Here is an 11,122-nt window from a genome sequence, read left to right on the forward strand (position 1 = left end):
TGATCATCCTTGAGCTGTTTCAACAACTTGATTGGAGTCGACCTCTGGTAAACTGATTGGACATGATTTGGAACGGCACACACCTGTCGACAGTCTCTCCCCCCCCCACATCAATCTACACACAATATCCCATAATGATAAAGCAAAAAACAGGTTTTTAGAATTTAGAAACGTATATATTATTTACATAAGTATTCAGACATAAGTTTATTTCTATCGTGCGCCTAATACAACAGGTGTAGACCTTACCTGAAATGCTTACGTACAGGCTCTAACCAATAGTGCAAAAAAGGTATTAGGTGAACAATCGGTAAGTAAAGAAATAAAACAGTAAAAAGACAGGCTAAATACAGTAGTGAGGCTGATTAAGGTAGTATGTACATGTAGATATGGCTTTTTTATTTAACCAGGTAGGCTAGTTGAGAAGTTCTCATTTGCAACTGCGACCTGGCCAAGATAAAGCATAGCAATTCGACACATCCAGAGTTACACATGGAATAAACAAAACATAGTCAATAATACAGTAGAAAAATTAGTTGATATACAATGTGAGCAAATGAGGTGAGATAAGGGAGGTAAAGGCAAAAAAAGGTCATGGTGGCGAGGTAAATACAATACAGCAAGTAAAACACTGGAGTAGTAGATTTGCAGTGGAAGAATGTGCAAAGTAGAAATAGAAATAATGGGGTGCAAAGGAGCAAGTACAGTAGGCAAAGAGGTATTTGTTTGGGCTAAATTATAGATGGTCTATGTACAGGTGCAGTAATCTGTGAGCTGCTCTGACAGCTGGTGCTTAAAGTTAGTGAAGGAGATAAGTGTTTCCAGCTTCAGAAATTTTTGCAGTTCGTTCCAGTCATTGGCAGCAGAGAACTGGAAGGAAAGACGACCAAAGGAGAAATTGGCTTTGGGGGTGACCAGTGAGATATACCTTGTGGAGCGTGTGCTACGAGTGGGTGCTGCTATTGTGACCAGTGAGCTGACATAAAGGGGGGCTTTACCTAGCAGAGTCTTGTAGATAACCTGTAGCCAGTGTGTTTGGCGACGAGTATGAAGCGAGGGCCAACCAACGAGAGCGTACAGGTCGCAATGGTGGGTAAGTGTATGGGGCTTTGGTGACAAAATGGATGGCACTGTGATAGACTGCATCCAGTTTGTTGAGTAGAGTGTTGGGGGCTATTTTATAGATAACATCACCGAAGTCGAGGATCGGTAGGATGATCAGTTTTACGAGGGTATGTTTGGCAGCATGAGTGAAGGATGCTTTGTTGCGATATAGGAAGCCGATTCTAGATTTGATTTTGGATTGGAGATGCTTAATGTGAGTCTAGAAGGAGAGTTTACAGTTTAACCAGACACCTAGGTATTTGTAGTTGTCCACGTATTCTAAGTCAGAGCCGTCCAGAGTAGGGATGCTGGACGGGCAAGCAGGTGCGGGCAGTGATTGGTTGAAGAGAATGCATTTAGTTTTACTTGCGTTTAAGAGCAGTTATAGAGGCCACGGAAAGAGAGTTGGATGGCATTGAAGCTCGTCTGGAGGTTAGTCAACACAGTGTCCAAAGAGGGGCCAGAAGTATACAGAATGGTGTCGTCTGCGTAGAGGTGTATCAGAGAATCACCAGCAGCAAAAGCAACATCATTAATGTATACAGAGAAGTGAGTCGGCCCGAGGATTGAACCCTGTGGCACCCCCATAGAGACTGCCAGAGGTCTGGACAACAGGCACTCCAATTTGACCCACTGAACTCTATCAGAGGAGTAGTTGGTAAACCAGGCAAGGCAATCATTTGAGAAACCAAGGCTATTGAGTCTGCCAATAAGAATGTGGTGATTGACAGAGTCGAAAGACTTGGCCAGGTCAATGAATACAGCTGCGCAGTAATGTCTCTTATCGATGGCGTTTATGATGTCGTTTAGGACCTTGAGCGTGGCTGAGGTGCCACCATGACTAGCTCTGAAACCAGATTGTATAGCGGAGAAGGTACGGTGGGATTCGAAATGGTCGGTAATCTGTTTAACTTGGCTTTCGAAGACCTTAGAAAGACAGGGTAGGATAGATATAGGTCTGTAGCAGTTTGGGTCTAGAGTGTCACTCCCTTTGAAGAGGGGGATGACCGCGGCAGCTTTCCAATCTTTGGGAATCTCAGACGATACGAGAGGTTGAACAGGCTAGTCACAGGGGTTGCAACAATTTCGGCAGATAATTTTAGAAAGATAGGGTCCAGATTTTGCAGCTCTTTCAGAACATCCGCTATCTGGATTTGGGTGAAGGAGAAATGGTGAGGGCTTTGGCGGGTTGCTGTGGAGAGGGCCGGGCAGTTGACCGGGTAGGGGTAGCCAGGTGGAAAGCATGGCCAGCCGTAGAGAAATACTTATTGAAATTCTCAATTATAGTGGATTTATCGGTGGTGACAGTGTTTCATAGCCTTAGAGCAGTGCACAGCTGGGAGGTGCTCTTATTCTCCATGGACTTTACAGTGTCCCAGAACTTTTTGGAGTTAGTACTACAGGATGCAAATTTCTGTTTGAAAAAGCTAGCCTTAGATTTTCTAACTGCCTGTGTATATTTGTTCCTAACTTCCCTGAAAAGTTGTTAGCACCAGCAGAGCGAGCCTCCCTCTTTTGTGCAAGGGAAGTAAGTTGGGATAAACTGAAAGTATACAGCTTGGCATTCAGGCCAAATGGTTCATTCTTGGTTTCATCAGACCAGAGAATCTTGTTTCTCATGGTCAGAGTCCTTAAGGTGCCTTTTGGCAAACTCCAAGCGGGCTGTCATATGCCTTTTAATGAGGAGTCGCTTCCATCTGGGCACTCTCTAAGGCCTGATTGGTGTAGTGCTACATAGGTAGTTGTCCTTCTTGAATGTTCTCCCATCTCCACAGAGGAACTCTGGAGCTCTGTAATAGTGGCCATCGGGTGCTTGGTCACTTCTCTGACCAAGGCCCTTCTGCCCCGATTGCTCAGTTTGGCCAAGCGACCAGCTCTAGGTAGAGTCTTGGTTGTTCCAAACATTTAAGAATGATGGAGGCCACTGTATTTTTGGGGACTTCTAAATTCCTTCGACTTCATGACATGCACTGTCAACTGTGGGACCTTATATACACGGGTGTGTGTATATAAGTCAATATCAATATCGAGTCTCATAACAAAGGGGCTGAATACTTATGTAAATAAGGTATTTCTGTATATTATTTGTAATAAATTAGAAAAAAATTCAAACAAACTGTTTTCACTTTGTCATTATGGGTATTCTGTGTAGATTGATTACTTTTTTATTTATTTAATCAATTTTAGAATATGGCTGTCATGTAACAAAATGTGGAAGAAGTCAAGGGGCCTGAATACCTTCTGAATGCACTGTGTATAAGGTCCCAAAGTGGACAGTGCATGTCAGTCAGAGCAAAAACTAAGCCACGAGGTCGAAGGATATGTCCGTTGAGCTCCATGACAGGATTGTGTCATGGTACAGATCTGGGCAGGGTACCTAAAAAGTACTGTGTAAAGGGTCTGAATACTTATGTAAATGTGATATGTCTGTTTTTTTTTATATATAAATGTGCAAACATTTATAACACCTGTTTTTGCTTTCTCATTATGGGGTATTGTGTGTAGTTTGAGGGAGAAAAAAACTATTTAATCAATTTTAGAATAAGGCTGTAATGTAACAAAATATGGAAAAAGTCAAGGGGTCTGAATCATTTCTGAATGCACTGATATTTAACTGGTTTAGATGGTACAATGAATCTCTACACTATACTTTGTTTTGTCACATTAACTGAAATTAGGCAAACTATTACAATTTTAGCAACTAGAAAATTGTGCCGCGATATCTGCGTAGTGCATCTTTAAAGGGAAATTTAAATATTTTTCAACTTCATATTCATCTCCAGCACCACACCAACATATGTGAAAATTATTATATTTTTTGAGGGGGGGAAAGATAGCAATGTTTCCAATGACAACATCAGTGTGCATCATGTGATAACAAATTATGAGTAGGCATTGCCTACAAATTGGTTGATTGATGTCGTAGTTCCAGCTGTTTATGCAATCAGAGCATGTGCTATAGCACCAGCAGAGCGAGCCTCCCACTTTTGTGCAAGGGAAGTAAGTTGGGAGAAACTGAAAGTATGCATCTTAGAAATCATTTTCATATACAAACTTCGTATGTCCCAACTCAAAAAGGCTTCCCAAAAATAACATGGTCGCTGTGATAGAACATTTATCAAAGTCCCATCAGGTAACCTTATTTCAGATCAGTCCATGTAAACAGGATTTATAAGGGAAATTGTTCTTCTTGCAAAGCATGTAAACATTTAATCAAACTATTATATTAATCTGAGTACATGTAAACATACCCATTGGGCGCAGTTTGCATCAGATTGCTATGTCATGTGGTTGGCTGATATTTTAAACACAGATCCAGATCTGGCATGCGAGACAGTCTACAATGTAATCAGCCTGGAATGTTACCTATGACCGTGGGGCTCCAGACTAACATTTTTCCACTTTTGCAGTTGGGGGCTCCAGCCCATGATTTGCCCGCACCAAAAAATGTTGCGGCGTCAAAAAGAAAAAGTCATCAATTGAGTAATTCACAGTGGTTTATTAAAGGGTGTAATAGAGTATTGAGCTGGGATTCAATAAATCAGTTTTAATTTAACATGTCCATGCGGTAATGCATTATTCAAGATATTTTGATGTGCAACATAATCCAGTGATTGTCATGAGTTTTGGGGCATTTTACTGTTAAAATCTGGCTTTTATTTTTGTTCAATAGATGAATTGACCTTTAATCTTTATGTGCAATAATATCATAGGCAAGTCTATTTGGGGCTAATTCACCTCCTGTGTAAGTGTAAAATCAAAACACCCACTGCTGGTAGCCATGTATTAATCGAACAGGAAATTTGAGCAAATGTTTGAAAATGTTGTATTAAATGATCTGCTTCATTAAAGTAGTAAATAATATTAGACTTGCTATTGTCACATGTTTTTTTCATGTTCTTATTGGAAAATGACGGTTCCTTGTACCCGTGTATAGTATTTTCTCTTGGTCAGGTATTTTTACTGTTAATGGTTCATACCGGTTAATGGGGGTTGTTTAGGTGTCAGCAAAATTGACAGAAATTTGCTGCGCTAGTGTATATGTGAGTGTGTTTAACATTAACATTTCCCTCTTGTATTCCCTCTCTATTCTGCTGCTTCTGGGCTGCAGGTACGAGCAGAGTGAGTGGGGATGGAAGGAGAGAGAAAAGCTGGATGAGATGGATGACGAGAGGGCGTGGTATCTCCTGGCCAGAGACAGACTTCTCCCCCGTGGCCTTCTCTCACTTCCGATTCGACGTCGAGTGCGGAGAGGAGGTGCTATACTGGTAAGGGTTATGGTGGAGGGGATTCGATTAATGCCCCCGGTAAGCATTGATTGCATTATGGAACCATGAGCCAGGTGACCCGTTTTAGCCAACGGGAAGTCTTCCCCAAACAAAAGTGATGTAGGTTAAGGAGGTGGAGTAATGAGTGGGGTTCTGTGTTTTCACATGCAAACGTGATAGCTTTTGATAAAAACGCTTTATCGGCCTTCCCAATGAAAAATGTGTTCGAAAATTCTAACATATATTTCATAGAAAAGAGATGTATGTTTCTGAACGATGCGTCATGCTGCCTTGCTAACATGACGAGCGCAAATTATTGTTCGATTTGAGAAGGGAGCGCCTCCCTTACTGCTTTTGCCTGTTCATGTCACGGGCCATACCATGGTGCACTGCGGTTCAGCTTAACCAAACTCCCTCAATGTCACCTTTTATGGAAAATGGAACTGATAGGGTGAATCTTGATTTATCGTGTCTTCCCTCCTCGTCTACTTCTCCGAATCCATATGTAAAGATCCTAGGGTAGGGATCTCAGATCTTCGGCTCCAATGTGCTTTGAGAAGGAGACGAGTAGGAAGGAGACTGTGAGGAATCAAAGAAATACAGTTGAGTGGCACTACTATTGAAAGGGATTGTTGTCGAATGGTATTGCATATTGGGTTTCTTCTGGATGTTGATGTGTTATTTTTTGTAGTTATGAGGTCCAGTTGGAGAGCAGAGTAAGGAGGAAAGGACTGGGCAAGTTCCTCATCCAGATACTACAGCTCATTGCCAACAGGTACATATTATATATTAATATACACTGAGTGTACAAAACATGAACACTTTCTTAATATTGAGTTGCACCCCCCCCTTTTGCCCTCAGAACAGCCTCAATTAGTTGGAGCATGGACTCTACAAGGTGTCAAGCATTCCACAGAATGCTGGCCCATGTTGCCTCCAAAGTCTCCCACAGGTGTCAATTTGGCTGGATATCATTTGGATGGTGTACCATTCTTGATACACATGGCAAACTGTAGAGCATGAAAAACCCAGCAGCGTTGCAGTTCTTGACACAAACTGGTGGGCCTTGCACCTACTACCATACCCCGTTCAAAGGCACTTCAATCTTTTGGCTTTTCCATTCACCCTCTGAATGGCACACATACACAATCCATGTCTCAATTAGTCTCAAGGCTTAAAAATATTTATTTAACCTGTGTCCTCCCCTTCATCTATACTGATTGAAGTGGATTTAACAAGTGACATCAATAAGGGATCATAGCTTTCACCTAGATTCACCAAGTCAGTCTGTCATGGAAAGAGCTGGTGTCCTTAATGTTTTTTTACACTGTGTATAATATAGATATACGTATAGTAGTGTGTATAATGAAGAAAAATATAAACGTAACAATTTCAAAGATTTGACTCAGTTGCAGTTCATATAAGGAAATCAGTCAATTGAAATACATTCAATAGGCCCTAATCTATGGATTTCACATGACTTGGAATACAGATATGCATCTGGTCACAGATACCTTAAAAGTGGGGCCGTGGATCAGAAAACCAGTCAGTATCTGGTGTGACCACCATTTGGCTCATGTAGTGCGACATCTCCTTTGCATAGTTGATCAGGCCGTTGATTGTGCCCTGTGGAATATTGTCCCACTCCTTTGCTATGGCTGTGCGTTGTTGCTGGATATTGGCAGGAACTGGAACACACTGTGGTACACGTCGATCCAGAGCATGTCTGGTGAGTATGCAGGCCATGGAAGAACTGGGACATTTTCAGCTTCCAGGAATTGTGTACAGATACTTGCATACTCCATGCATTATCATGCTGAAACATGAGGTGATGGCGGCGGATGAATGGCACAACATGGACGTCAGGATCTCGTCACAGTATCTCTGTGCATTCACATGTCCATTGATAAAATGCAATTGTGTTTGTTGTCCGTAGCTTATGCCTGCCCATACCATAACCAGGCTTGGTTGGACCTACTGCCAAAATCTTCAAAAAAAACAATGACAAATTCACATTCAATTCTCTGGCAGCAGCTCTGGTGGACATTCCTGCAGTCAGCATGCCCATTGCACGCTCCCTCAAAACTTGAGACATCTGTGGCATTGTGCACATTTTAGAGTGGCCTTTTATTGTCCCCAGCACAAGGTGCACTGGTATAACGATCATGCTGTTTAATCAGCTTCTTGATATGCCACACCTGTCAGCTTAATATGCCACACCTGTCAGCTTGATTGATTATCTTGACAAGGGAGAAATGCTCACTAACAGGAATCAAATGTGTGCACAAAACTTGAAAGAAATAAGATTTTTGTGCGTATGGAACATTTCTGGGATCTTTTATTTCAACTCATGAAACATGGGACGAACACTTTACATGTTGTGTTTATATTTTTGTTCAGTGCAGTTCCTCATCTAAGTAGTACAGCTCATTGCCAACAGGTTGGTACTGAACTATAGATGGAATTTCTATGCACTGAATGTCTATGATAACCATGCCATAGGAACACTAGAAGGCTCATAAGCTCCTCTGGAATGCAAAAACACTGAAGAGAAAAGAGCAGTAACAACTAGTGTTGTCACAATACCAGAATTTTGATTTCAATACCGATACCAGGTTTAGTATCACAATACTCGGCACCATCATGATACTCTACCAAAACGATACCATGGCAAAAACATAAGGCATATGTAATTTGATTCAGACAGATAAACTCAACTACTGCTCTGTTAAATTGTTGGGCATCTTTTGAGTTCAATATCATTACAATTGCATTTTTTTACATAAGTTGTTTAGACAGCCATGTATGTATTAATTAATCAGTCATACAATAAATGTAACTTTGGTAAAACAATCTAACTACATAATGGTAGTCATCTCTATTGATAACCTGGGTAAATGTAAATTAAGCCTATCCACAATACAGGTGAATGCATATTCAATAAGAGTGTGTGCATGCTTTGTTTTGGCTGATTTCATGTGGCTGCAGATGACAAACAATCTTTTTCCCTTCCATTTGTGACTTATTTTATTGTACTGATCAACAACATTTGCATAGAAGTAACTTCTTTTATAAAAATGTGTGCAATCACTTTAACCAGGAATGACATCATTCAAGAGGCATTCAGTTCGCTGAGGCAATAGATCATCTTTGGGAGAGACTTGAGCGAGAGGGAGACCGAATAAACTTTTTGGTGGCAATCAGCTTAGAAATCAGCATATTTTGCATTATGGTATTCATTTCACAAACTAAGTACTAGGGTATCGAATTGATGTTAGCTTTAGCTGTCAGTTAGCAAGGAAAGCTACTGGTATTTTCTTCCAGTGTAAAGTGTTTTAGCCTGTATGGACATTGTTTTGTGAACAGTAATTCATTTCAACATTTCTGCATGCCATGTTGCATTATTCAAATGTGTTAACTTCTGTGCGTCATGAGTGGAAAGCTAAAACGATGCATCCCAGACTCCCAGTGCAGGCTGGAAATTAGTAAGTGGAGCAGGCACAGTGCACGCTATAATAAGAGGTCGGCTGCGCTAATAGACAGGCTTGAACCGTGAGACACATTTGACAGAAGTACCGAAAGTAACACAAATTCTTGTACCGAACCGTTTTTCATGTATCGAAATGGTACCGAAGTTTCGGTATACCGTGCAACACTAGTAACAACAAGCTATCTGAAATATTCTACCACCAAGCCCTATAGAAACTGAAACTATTTCAATCTCTTTTTGTGTCTCTCTGGTCTCTTTCTCCCACTCCCAATCTTTTCCCTTTTGTTCTTTTTCTCTCTCCCACCTCTCTCACGCCAGCATACAGATGAAGAAGGTAATGTTAACAGTATTCAAACACAACCACGGGGCATACCAGTTCTTCAGGGAAGCCTTTACAGTGAGCCTCCATAGCTTTTCAACAGCTTTTCAGCATGTACAAACACATTATTATGATTATGTTCTTTAGAAATAACTGTTGGAACAGTACTGTAATCAATCCACTCCTTTCTCCATCTCTCTTGCCTCTTTTTGCTTTCTGTGCATCTTGTCTTTCTCTCCCCCCTACCCTCTCAATATCTCCCTGCTCCTCCCTCACCCCCTCCCAGGTTTGAGATCGATGACACCTCCCCTAGTATGTCTGGTTGCTGCGGTGACGACTGCACCTATGAGATCCTGTCGCGGCGGACCAAACACGCAGAGGCCTCGGGTCACAGCCATGGGGGAGGGGGGCACTGTGGGGGCTGCTGCCACTGAGGGACATGCCTACTTCCAGTTCCTGTTTCACCACGTCCTGGTCCCATTCTCTAAAACCTATCCCACTTTCCTAATCATGAGTCTTTACCGTTCCCCCCCAACGCCCAATTGTACACCCCCCTTTAAGACCCCAAAATTGACAGACCCGCGACCCCCTCTTTTCTGTCCTGTATCGCACCCCCCCCCACTTCCCTCGCCCCTCCATATTCCACCTCTTTCTTTTCCATTCTATTTCAGTCTTTGACAAGTTAGGAATCTGCTTGTGCCCCGTCTGTCCACCCCTCCTTCTCTTCAACAGCTTTCTTAACAGTCCCAAGGCTCCATCTCAATAATCCTAACGTGCGTACTATTATGGATAGAGCAGTGTATTGGCAAAGCATTCTGAATGGGGGATGTTGGGACAAGAGCCGTACAAATGTATTTCTTAGTTTGATGAGGTATTCTGTAGATACTTTACACCCCCTCTCGCTCTTTCGCTCTTTTTCTCCCTCGCTCTCTCATCACAGAAATACACAGAGCCTCTGATCAGTTTCAGTTTATTTTCTACAGTTTTCAAAATGCAATTGGATGTCAGGAAGACCCTGGCTCCTCCCTAACAACCCCTCCAGTAGTTTGCATGGCAACCAAGTCACAAGAACTTTTGTTTTTCTAGATTATCTTTTCATTAGATTTCACCACCCAGATAATTTAGGTCCTGAAATGGCACCGTATTCCCTTTACATATACAGTGGGGCAAAAAAAGTATTTAGTCAGCCACCAATTGTGCAAGTTCTCCCACTTAAAAAAGATGAGCGAGGCCTGTAATTTTCATCATAGGTACACTTCAACTATGACAGACAAAATGAGAAGAAAAAAATCCAGAAAATCACATTGTAGGATTTTTTAGGAATTTATTTGCAAATTATGGTGGAAAATAAGTATTTGGTCAATAACAAAAGTTTATCTCAATACTTTGTTATGTACCCTTTGTTGGCAATAACAGAGGTCAAACATTTTCTGTAAGTCTTCACAAGGTTTTCACACACTGTTGCTGGTATTTTGGCCCATTCCTCCATGCAGATCTCCTCTAGAGCAGTGATGTTTTGGGGCTGTTGCTGGGCAACACGGACTTTCAACTCCCTCCAAAGATTTTATATTGAGATCTGGAAACTGGCTAGGCCACTACAGAACCTTGAAATGCTTCTTACGAAGCCATTCCTTTGTTGCCCGTGCGGTGTGTTTGTGATCATTGTCATGCTGAAAGACCCAGCCACGTTTAATCTTCAATGCCCTTGCTGATGGAAGGAGGTTTTCACTCAAAATCTCACGATACATGGCCGCATTCATTCTTTCCTTTACACGGATCAGACGTCCTGGTCCCTTTGCAGAAAAACAGCCCCAAAGCATGATGTTTCCACCCCATGCTACACAGTAGGTATGGTGTTCTTTTGGATGCAACTCAGCATTCTTTGTCCTCCAAACACAACGAGTTGAGTTTTTACCAAAAAGTTCTATTTTGGTTTCATCT

General features: G+C 41.7%; 1 pseudogene; it reads left to right on the forward strand.

Annotated features, from left to right (window-relative positions):
- The first annotated feature begins 4,661 nt into the window (after positions 1–4,661).
- On the forward strand, positions 4,662–9,615 carry LOC115133832 (N-alpha-acetyltransferase 40-like; annotated as a pseudogene).
- Positions 9,616–11,122: the final 1,507 nt, after the last annotated feature.

Source organism: Oncorhynchus nerka, linkage group LG8, assembly GCF_034236695.1.
Source record: "Oncorhynchus nerka isolate Pitt River linkage group LG8, Oner_Uvic_2.0, whole genome shotgun sequence".
Classification (NCBI taxonomy): domain Eukaryota; kingdom Metazoa; phylum Chordata; class Actinopteri; order Salmoniformes; family Salmonidae; genus Oncorhynchus; species Oncorhynchus nerka.